This window comes from Meleagris gallopavo, chromosome 15 (assembly GCF_000146605.3).
Source record: "Meleagris gallopavo isolate NT-WF06-2002-E0010 breed Aviagen turkey brand Nicholas breeding stock chromosome 15, Turkey_5.1, whole genome shotgun sequence".
In the NCBI taxonomy this organism is placed as follows: Eukaryota; Metazoa; Chordata; class Aves; order Galliformes; family Phasianidae; genus Meleagris; species Meleagris gallopavo.
The window spans coordinates 7,296,513-7,308,388 of record NC_015025.2 but is presented as its reverse complement, the minus strand read 5'-3'; the positions used below and the strand labels follow the sequence as shown (position 1 = coordinate 7,308,388).

Sequence of the window (11,876 nt, the reverse complement as noted above, 5' to 3'; positions counted from 1 at the left end):
AATAAGCTCTTGTTGGATGACAATGGAAACAGACCTTTAAAGCTCAATAAATACAAACAATCCAGTGCCAAACATTTAGGATTCTTCCGGGATTAGTGACAGCTTAAGGCATGATAGTGAAGCTGTCTACAAAATGACCTCTTTTAGGACTGCAGATCTCCATTAAGGTGGCCAGTTATCATCATCTGGCCTTAATTACCTGCTTTTTCTTCCTCCTCTTTTTTTTTCTTTGGCCCAGTGTCTAGGCAGATGTTTTTTATGACTGCAGGCTGATGATGACATCACAAGCTGTCCACAGAGCAGCTTAACTGCAGCAGAGTGTCTGCTTAGTTCCCAGACACTGCTCTGCTAGGCTTCCAGTTGAAACATCCAGGATGTTGATCTTGAGGTTCAGAAAGCAATGGAAAGACGAGAACTTCTGACATAGTTTGAGAAGGACCCAAGGAAAATGGCTATTTCTTTTTACATTTAAAATATTTACTTAACAGAGCTCATTTTCTAATCCTGCTTTCCTCAATAAAGTAAGCACTTCTGCCCATAAGATTTTTACTGTTGCCTGCTTACAGCATCACCCATTTCTCCTCTGTCTTTTCTTAGTAGTAAGAGATTGTTAAATCACATAACATTATAAAATCATCACAGTCCCTCATCTCTCTGTCCCTCCCATCATGCTATTCAATTCCTCTATTCCCCTATTCAGCAAAAACGTGAAATTGCAGTTCATACATGTAGGTATGAAAATATCACAGAGAACTTTTGAAAGTTCATTCACTGCAGTGTCTGTCCTTTAGGAATGAGGTCAACTGATTGGATTATCAAGTTCCTTAATTACTAAATAATTAATATAATAGCCAGATAATTTGTTATACACAAGAGTGGCTCAAGACACTGAAACAATCCATTAAGAGAAGGCTAACAGCTACAATGTGAGCCTTAATCTCTAATTAGAGACATCATTTCTTTCAGTAAGATGCTCCTTGTCTGACCAGAAAGCCACTTTTAATTTCTCCATTCCCATTTGTAAAGATAACACAATAGCATTCCCTGCCTTAGAGAGGTGCTGGAAGTATCCAAAAATTAAACATTAGACCTTCTCTCTAAGTAACTTCAAGTGAATAACATCCACTTTATATTCCAATCAGTTATAAATATTGTAGTGGTATAAATTATAAAGTTACAAGGTTATAAATCCTCTCTGCAGAAGGAATTAGGCATTTTCTTCAGTCAATTATGTAGATTTAGCTTACAGTTCTCTGGTTTTCTAATACTCTTTTTAGTTTCCTAGAAGACCACATAGAAAAGAAAAAGACACTTGTATGTAAAACCTTTGCATGGTCTGGGACTGCGTAGTATATTAAAATAAAGCAATTGCCTAAGAGTGCTACAAGAATTTTTCATTTACTTTCTCTAAAACAAGTCCATATTAAATACTATTTCTATCTATATAAAAATCTCTTCCATTAAAAATGACTATTTTCTTTCATGGAAACAGAATAAAAGAAAACGAAACAATTTAATTTTTCATAGGAGTTCTCAGATTAAATTAAATGTCCTAAAATTTAGTTGAGAAAGAGTGCTTTAAAAACATAAAGGATAGTATAAAGAAAACAAAATCTTAGCCACAATAGCATTTTCCCCCTCCATAAAAGCAGGTTGCAGTCATGCTGCCAACACGATGGTAACACTCAGCAGAAGCCTCGGACAGCAGTGCTTCTTTACCTCAAGCCAGGGTCCAGGTCAAAATCACATTGAAAGCAGACATCTGCAGGTGTCCCCACAGTGGCCAGCCTAGGAATCAGAGAAGAAGATCACAAGCAATGCCACTGCCTGTTTTTATAAAGGTCATCTGGTTTTGAGCAAGCTAATGGAGGATATGGAAAGACTGATCAGATACATGTCTTTTTGCAGCTTGTTTTGCAGGATGGAAAACAGGATGTCTAATTCATTACTGAACTCCCCCTTCTTTCCTGCTGCATGTGCTCTGTAATGCCATCCCCATAACTATCTGCTTCCCTTGCTGGGTATGGGATGGCTGCTGGTCCTGGGAAGTGTTTCTCTCATCACCTCCACTTTATGCTGAAACTCTTTGCTACCTCTGCATGTAGAAGCCTCTTAAAAACCAGGGCTCTGCCCTAACACTGAATCCTAAGCCCAAGGTCAGTGAGGTCAGCAGAGACAAAACCAGTCAGCCCAAGAGAAAGCTCCAGTATAATGCTGCTTAATGTCATCCACAGGTAGCTCAGGTAGCCTAGGATGCAGATGTTGTTCACTAACATCAAGTGCAGAATTAGAGCCAAAGTGAGATGTCACGCATGAAGATTTAACAGTCAAACATGAATGTACTGGGGGCAGGAGAAGACTTTTGTCACTAAACCCTAATGAATGAGCAGCCTGGAGAGGTAAATGCACACACATACATATTATGACAGTTCAGGAACCTCCTTGCTCTTGAAAACAATTTGTGCTACTATCCGTGCTACTTCTATGCTTGAATAGATATAATAAATCTTCTTGACAACAGCGCTGAACATATTAACATGCTGTACAAGGAAAGAATAAAATACACTTATGTAAATTTCTTCAAGCTTTTTGTTCCTATTATATCATTTGCAGAAAAGGAAGAAACAATGCCAAATGGCCTCATGGAGAGATTTTGCTATAATCAGGTGTTTTAGCACAATCTGTTCCACTCCAATAGAGAATATTTTATAAAAGAAAAGTGACTGAAAAAAAAATCATATTTATTTTCAAATTTGCTTAACTTAACACAAAAGAGAAACGTTGCAGTAAATGGGTTTTCCAAAGTTTGAAGCAGAAAGAACTATTTTAGGAAAAGCAAATTAAAAGTCAACATCACAGACTTTGCTCTATTATGTGGAAATGAGACAGGGCTCAGAGCTGTGAAATCCTTATAGAAACTTCAGCAGGGTTTGAACCAGGCGTGGGATCCATGAAGGGAGCTGTCTTGCTCTTTTGCCTTGACACTCCATCATTTTTCCTATTCAAATCTTTTACAAACTCCCTTGTTTCTTAAATTTAGACTGTCTCTTTGCTTTATATTCATTGCTGTACCAAATAAAAACAAGTCACCAATAAAAAGTAAGAGGAGAAAATTCAGGAATTATGTGAATTTTAATTGCAGATAGGGGGACTGAAAATTTTCACTCACAACTTCCTTTGTTGAAAACACAAAATAATGTCAAAAAAATTAAAGGATAGTGTGTTTGTGCTGAAGAAATCAATCCTATTTGTAAGCCTTGTTTTGTATTTTTGGGGATTTGGCATGCATCTTTTTTTCCTACAACACCAAGACATCCTGGGCACAAGTCAGAAATCCTTAGAGGTGCTCAGGAGATGAGCAGACTACCTTTGAGTAAGTCAGTTACATTTCTTAATTGCCTTCATATCCATGCAGGGGTCATACCACAACATCATACTGAAAACTCACAAGTTTGCACTTGCAAAATGTTGCAAAGAGTGCTGAAGTTCTTGCAGTAATTACCTTCCATAAGCAAACAACTTATCCTCATAACCCATCAGGATTTCACAAGATGAAAGAGGAGTACGCAAGACAAACAAAAGAACAGCAGTGAAATAATTGAGTAACACAAATATGAAGCCATGAGGCCAGTATGAATTGTAAGGGAGCACAGCACAGTGCATCCCAGAGCACCTCAGTGAGGTCTTCTCCTGCTCCCAGTCCAACCTTTGATCTTCTCTGAGATACTTCAGTTCCCCTGAAGTGTTACCTTTCTCTTTGCTTGCTCCTGAAGAATTGTGCGTGTGCCTTTCTTCCCTGAACATACAGTAATTGTTTTTCTGTAGTGTTCAACAACACATGGCCTGTTAGGTCTGCAGTGAGAAAGAAGAAAGAAGAAATTGTTGCTTTGATTTTAAACCTCTAAACTTTTCTGTTACCTTTTCTGAAGCCATTCTGTTCTGTTTCAATTTTTTTCTATGGCAGGTTTCACTAGTAATCCTATTGAAGTCTACACTTTTCACACTGCACAAAATGTAATGTTGTTCTACTGACATCTCTTAAAATCCCTTCCAGAATTTCTTCACAACAGTTGTGGGCGTAACTTCATTTTATTTTGCTTCCAAAATAAATTGCTTTCTCTGCCTTGTTTGTTCCTTGTCTGTTTCCTACATGCTGTACTAATTGTGCAATCATATATTCATCAGCCAAGGAGAAAAGGGGACAGCAATCACTGTAGGTTGCTGCTCTCAGCACTAAAGAGCAAAAGAAGAAATACCATCTTGTACTCCATCGTGTATGTCCAGAAAAAATATCACCCTGGAAATTGGTAGCATTGCATTTGTTGCAAGTAAGATCAGCTGAATGCAAGGTGCCTTGCTGTTGTTCTTAGCTAGGAAATAGATTTCCTACAGTTTGGAAGTTCACTGACTCATAATTTGATCAAGACTCAAAGTCAGACTCTTGGAAGTGAGCATGGCCAGTATTCAGACAGCATGTACTTGGATTTAATGACACATGCTAATCAGTTTGGGTCTGAGAAGATAGCAGCATTCCTCGGAATCAGAGAATTTGAGCAACATTACTACTTCAAGAGGAATAAGAGAAAGAAACTTGCAGTAAATGAAACTTCAACCTGATGGGCACTCCTTCTCTACCACTACTGCTCTCAGTTTAGAAGCTCTGTTCTTTCAAGAAAACAGAAATACCCTCTGTGTTTTTTTCCTTTACACGGAGTACAGCCAAAAAACCCAGTTCCCATCCAGATTTGCAAGTTGTCTTAATTAACAACAGTGTTGATGTATGAAAAATTGTGTACTGTGGTTTTATCACATATTTTGGCAGTGTGTTTCTTCTTCACTTCTGCAGTGAAGGCAAGGCCTCTGCATGGGTGATATCTGAAAGATGAAAGCAGCGATGATATCCAGAAAAAGTACAAGCATGTCAAGCCAGCACATACAACTTGATGTCATTAGTTCAACATCATCCATTTAAAGGGGCAAATATTCTTTCCCACACGTAGATAGTCTTGTGAATGCTAAAAAAGTACTTAAATTATAATTAAAGACTATCAAAATATGCAATCTCTTTCCTTACCACATCCTTCCCAATGAAGCTGATACAAAATAGAGTAAGTGAGAGATCAGGGTGGATGAGATTTGAATTCACTTTATGTTTAGCCACTGGAATGCAGCAGAATGAAACCATGCTAAGGCAAAGGGTCAGCTATGAAGACGCTAAAAATTTCTGAGTTGATTCCATGCAGATTTTGCACAGTTTGGAAATCCTGTGATATCAAATGTTACTACTTTCGACCATCCCGGTACAGTTCGTTTAGGCTTTTCAACTTCTAAGGTACCTAATGATTTGAAAATCAACTACTCTCTTTCCCCGTCCCTTTCATCTAGAAATCTTCAAGCACTTTCTGAACTGCCAGAGTAGAATAAGCAGTGTCTAACCTCTGGGAAGACAACACTTTGTCTCCTCTCAGAGCTGTTGATTCAATAGGTCTACCCAATATTTTCAATTAAAAATATAGCTTACATGACCTCTGGCAAAGAAAAGCATGTTTGTGTTAGTCTTTCATGATGAAAGATGGCCATGATAAGTGGTGGCTTGTGGAGAGGACTTGGACACAGCCTTCACATCACTTCTCACTATTAATCTGTGTGTGTAATGAAGAAGCATTTACTGTCCAGCCAAATATTTGATAAATAAGCTGGCTGAGTGCAGTGCTAATGTGTGACCTGGCTCTGGTTTTGTATCCACCCTTGTGAAAGGCCACACGCAATTATCACTGCTTGTAAAGTGCCACAGAAAGCTTACAGTTGTAGGAGCAAGGAGTTTGCATTAGCTAGTCACATCTCGGGTCATGTTTTACGAGCACAATCTCTGATCTACGTATCTCCTGGAAAATGCTATAGTTTTATTCCCTCACTCTGACTTGGTGCTTCACATCTAACAATTTGTATGCTTTTTCTCATTGTTGAAGTTTTACCTTATCTGGGTTTTTCTTTTTCTCCATCCAGGAAAATAGCTACCTAACAAACTGTAGAAAGAGGAAGGTAGCATATGTTTTCCAGCATTTTCCTTCCATGCATTCATTCTCCCATGCTCTATAAAGAACCATTCCCATTACACTTGATACATTGCTAGGACAGCTAGGACATACTTTGAATAATAAGGAAGAGTCTCAGCAGGCTGTTAAGGCACAATAATTTGCAGTGTAATTTCTTTTTTCTCTTGCCCAGATGTTCTTGATCAAAGCCAGGACAAGCCAGGAAAGATGAGGATGTGTTCAAAACTGGTGGTGGAGCACACGACTTAGCAGCCTGACTCTGAAGTTGTACTCCACGTATCAGGTCACAACTAGAAAGCAAAGGACCTTTTCACAGAGAAGGATGTACAGTTGTATCTCTACATTAGGTGTAGCGGGGAATCCCCATCTGAAATCTTGTCTATCTGAAACTTTACCTCAAGAGACTTCATCTGTCTTCTACGGTCTTGCATTTCAGAGCATGCAGCAAGGAATATAGAAGTAGGGGTAAAATGACAGAACAGAAGGAATCCATACTCAGTCACCTTCAGAAACTCTACTATTACTGTTACTATTCAAGAAGCAAAGAAAACCCCTGTCCATATGACTAAGATGTCCTTCCAAAGTAGGCAAAGATTAAGGATGTTTCATGTTGTTCTTAGTTTTGGGGGACAATGGACAATTCAGCCCATAATATCCAAATCCATGGATACTGTGGTGCTTTGTAGACACGCAGATTCACAGACTCCTGACCCAATTTCTTTGTTAAATACTAAGAGAAATTTTCAGTTTCAGAAGAAACTTGGGATTTCTCTGAAGACTACTTCTATCAGCTCAGAAATGTGTCCCAGAGTGTGAGCTGAGTTACAACAGAATGCAAAGTGAAATTTACAGCCGCTTCAAAGACAACACAAATCACTACAAAACCTCAGGGATCGTCACTGACTGAAAAAAATATCTGTCTTCATAAGCAATAAGGTAAGTGTAGATAATGCATGAGGCAAACACAGCATGGACAGTTGTGGTTTTCTCCCTTCTTTTAGTTTCTCATCTTTCATCAGAAAAATGAGATTTCAACAAGAAAATATTGATTACAATCTACAGTCAATGAGACCCAAGTGGCCAGATGGTCTGTTGAGACATCGTAGTTGTAAGACCTCTCATAAGGAAAGGGAGTCAAGGTAATGGTGTGCTGTGCATGAGAGGTATAATTTCCAGTAATCCTGTAATTTTTTGGCAATTCTGATACATCTGTCTGTGAAATCAGGTTTGAAGTAATCAGAAATTTTGTTGTCAGCTTCATGCTCTGATTCATTCAAAAACTGTTGTCTTTGGCTTGTGCACATAGCATTATAAGATTTGTCCCTTGATCATAAGTTTGTCAAGAATGAATTTTCATCCAACTGTCTTTCTTCCTAAGCCTTTTGTTTCAGAGTTTGGACAACTCTCTGAGCCTTCTCCGGGCAACAGAGCACAATAAAGATGACAGCAGTCCAAGGGTGTCATCCATCTAGTGTAAGTACAAAGGTACAAAAGAGAAGTTTTCTCCTCTAAATTTCTTTTTGATTAACTCAATCACAACGAGGAAAGAAATAGACCAAACAAACAAACAAACAAACAAAAAAAAACAAAAACCCAAAAAACAAGAATTTGCAAACCGATTAAAATTAGAAGCCTTTGGACTTGAAACTGTCATTACAGAAATAGTCCTGGCAGCACCTCAGCCCTCTTCCTCATCTTTCTGAGTGTTCTGTCTTTGAGCCAGGACTCAGAGCTTCTACTCTCCCCCATCAGTCCTCAACATTTTGCCTCTATTTCTCTTGTGCTTATCTTGTTCACATTTGTTGTGCACTAGTATGTATTTCCATGCTGATCAATCAGGTTCAACTTTGTTTTTTCCCTGTGACAAGCAATTACTGGGGAAACACTTTATAATATATTCATTTTTCTGCAGAAACATGAGCAATACCTGAAGATAAAATATGTATTTTAAACCAACATAATAAGGTTAGCCTGACAACCCAGCTACACTACATATGGCCCATTTCAGAGCACTCCAGTAATCTCCAGTGAAAGCGGTTCAGTAAACCAAAGGACATTTTTGTCCTTTTGTACTTTTACTGGAGATTTTTGTCACTGCAGCGGTCAGCAGAAAGCAACACGTGTTGTTGCGAAGCATCATCTCTCATCTTGCAGAGCCAGAGAACATGGCTTTACTCTCTGTTACCAATTAGCCTTGAGGATTTTTCTTCTTCTTCTGCCAGCCCTGCCACTGATGGAGTTGGGGACATTGCCAAGGAAAGAGAAAGAATGATAAGAAAGCTGGGACAAATAAAGGCCTAAATCACCAGATATCATCTGTCAACAGCCTTACATTCATCTTTACATAGTGAGGCATTTTAAGTCTTTCCCCTTGCGGTTTTGTTCTCTTTCCATCCACTTCCTCAAGCAGTACTTTCACCTGAACAAAAATATCAATATACAGCATTCATACATTATTGCAGCCTGGTTCCTTTGCACAGATAATTTCTGCATCAGTGAGAGGAAACCCAGAGGAACTGCATGCTCATGATGCTGACTAGCAGTACTGGCTATACGTGGAATAGGGCCATCAGCCTTCAACATGAAGGAGATCCTCTTCTTCATGGGAGAGGATCTTAGGTAGGTCCCAAAGGGGGCACAAAAAAGGCTCTTTTAAAGTCTTTTTAAGCAACTTGGACAGGAGGACATTTCCTTACTTCCAATGACTTTATGTTCTTCTGGGACTAATTCTACAATTTACATTATTATATATAGCACATTTCTCTTATTTATACAGCATGTTTTTATTTATTTATAGAACTGTACTTTGCGGTAAGGTCCAATAAATATTTGTGACAGTGAGTTCCCAGAGTTAATCGCAAATTGTGCAACAAGCATTTATTTTTATATTTCCATTTTAAATTCAGCTAAGGTTTAATTCCATTGACTGTTCTGTAGCTGTCTGACTGTTCTTATGTTCTTGTTATGCTTACTGGGAAAACATACACTTTTATGGTTTCTAATTCCTTTTCCCAAAGAAATTTGTTCTCTTCTCTTCTTACTCTTCTGAGCTGTTTTAAAGCTCAGACAAGAATAAGAAGAGAGATGGACTATGCCAGGGAACAGACCTCTGTCAGATGAGCTGGATTCTTTCAGGATATAGTTTTTTATGGTAAATAAATAAATAAATAGAAGTTGGGCTTAGCTAATTTTTGCCTTTTTTTCATTAAATAAGGATAAAAAATTACCACTACGGTCATATTCTAGAGCTTGAAACCATGTTGCTTGTATTAACAATTAGAGTTAAGCTTCCAAATTAAGCTGACTTTATTTCTTTGAAAAGAGAATTGTCCATCCATGATTAAAACAATACCAGGAGTTGACACTGTTCTAGTTTCCCTTTTTGTCACATGGAGGACATACACAGACAGTGTACTACAAGGACAGTCTCCAGGAAAGGATTCTTTTTGCACTGGAAGGATTAAGTAGAGCCAAGTGACACTCATTCACTAATGGTAGAGAAGTGCTGGTAAACCTGAAATAGAAAGTGCTATTGAAATGCATTATTACTTAGGAGGATATTTACATAACCCTTTGATTTTATTGGTCAGTAAACTGGCAATTATCTTGCCACATTGCCAGAGTAATACATCTTTTCTTCACTCATGTTTCTTGTTTAATAGTAATGTGCTCTACAGCAGTGACTATGCTCCTCATTGTCTGAGCTTGGAATAGTTTCCTCCAGAATAACATTCCTGGAAGATCCTTCCATAGGAACTGAATTCTGAGGGCAGTTATATATTTGGTCAATTCCTGTTTCTTAATACTGACAAATGCAAAAGCAGATTCAGAAGATCATCATCACATTCCTTTTCACAGGAGTAAAAGGTAATACAAGGCAATGAGAACAGGAATTGGGTTCCCAATCTGAACTTTATGCCGTTTATAACTGCAGAAGTTGCTTGGGAAATTCCTAATTAGGCACATTTAAAGACATTTCTGGTTGCAGTGTCTGCTCCTTCTTTTCTCTTTGAAACCTAATGTTGTACAGCAAAGAGCTTTTTCAATTCTATGAATCCTGAGTGCTCCAATCCTGTAATGTAGATAAAGGTAGCTTATTGTTAATGTCTCTGTTGCTTATTGTGGACAGTATGTGGTTCACCCTTAGCACAATAAGGACACCATTACTGGATCTGTCTTTCCAAAATGGAAGGGAAATGTCAGATTTTACAGTGTGAAACTTTCCACTGCTTTTTAGATTAATGCCTGGAAATTCTCAGTTGTTGGCTTCACCTCCTTAAACTTTATCGAGGTATTCTTATTTGTCCAATTGCTTTTGTCAGTTTTTATCAAGTGAAGTATGTGTGAAATTTGGATCTTCTTAAACTGAACTTGGCAGCCTGCAGAACTTTGAGATATGGTGGAATTACAGATGGGCTGAAAAATCAAATTGAAGGAGTCTGCATACAGCTGAGAAAATGTCATTTTCCTGCTTTCTGTGGAGGGAAAAAAAATCCAGCACACAAAGAAAATTAATTATGTTGAAACAATAAGCAGGTAGTGGATGGAGAGACACAATATACCAGATGCTAAATTTTCGCTTGTTTTTGCTTCTCACGTAGGGCAGCCATTCAGAAAGGTGCCTGCAAGATTCCACATTGTACTAAAAATAGTATATTTTGCATATTTTGATCCCGGCTAAGCTCAGCCCTTGCACTGAAAACTACGTGAAGATTTTTATTAATATTCTCCATGTTTTTTTTCCCAAGAAATTTGCCATCGCAATTCATTGATATTTATACATTACAGAACTGAAAGCAGACCTTTTGATCCTTAGTAACAATTCATATCGGAAATATGAGAATTTTTGTTTCTTTGAACACAATATTTCTTTAGAAAAACATTCATGTTGATTTTATAATGGCTTAGAATACAAAATCTGCTGTAGCCGTCAATAAATGTTTTCCTCACATTACAGACAGAATTGTTACTTCCAGCTGGAATTTACCATGCTTCAGCTTCTAGATAAAAGGTTATGGAAAACCTTAGTATTTCTACAGAAGAGAAATATCAAAGTTGTTCTTGTTCGTGACTGAGAGCCCTTCCTTGAAATTGCTGTTTGCGGCATGTTACCAAGTCATCATCTGAAACGTTAACAAACAAGGCTTGGGCTTTCATTTAATTTTTTTATTAGGAATGATAAGGATTTTTTTTCAGACTTTTTAATTTTTTTGCATGGATCTTCTTGGAAATTCTGACTGTGTTGATTTTTCCTGATAATTTGTAGCAATTCCAGGTGGGTTATTTCATATTTTGCCTTGAAACATGCTTATAAACTTGCCTGCAGGTTAAAAAAATGATTATGCTTTGAGTTAAATGCATCTATCAATGTGCAGCCCTAAAGGTGAGCTGCCACATCACACACACACACAAACACACACACAAAATAACTAAATGTTAAAGATCTTTTGAATTCATCAAGCACTGTCCACTGTCTCCTATTGCTTCCACTTATACAAATGAAAGTACAGTTTGATTTAGAAAGAGTTTAGTTGCCCTTTGTGGCACTTTTCCTGTCAGTCTGATATGAACACAGTCAGAAACCGAAGCAGTGTGAATTTGTTGACTTGTTGAGAACAGGGATTACTAAAGCAGGTTCATGTGTTCTCAGAGAATATGGCTTTTAAGAAAATGTTTGAAATGTTTAATTCCTTTAAATTTAATGTCAGTTCTCTTATTTGTAATGACTTTCTATATCTGACTTGTTTTACTCTGTGTGTTCAGTGAAATTATAATTTCTGTAACAGGAAAAGCTGAGAACAACCTATCAAGAATCTTCTT

The 11,876-nt window shown here is 37.7% G+C and overlaps 1 long non-coding RNA gene across 1 annotated transcript in view; it reads right to left on the bottom strand.

Moving 5' to 3' along the window:
- Positions 1-1,541: 1,541 nt before the first annotated feature.
- LOC116217209 overlaps positions 1,542-11,876 on the bottom strand; it is a 35,990-nt gene continuing 25,655 nt past the window's right edge. The window contains exons 3-4 of the long non-coding RNA XR_004161402.1: positions 3,750-3,852; positions 1,542-1,788 (exon numbers count right to left, since the gene is read on the bottom strand). This is a non-coding gene — a long non-coding RNA (uncharacterized LOC116217209). The remainder of the gene's footprint in view (positions 1,789-3,749; positions 3,853-11,876) is intronic.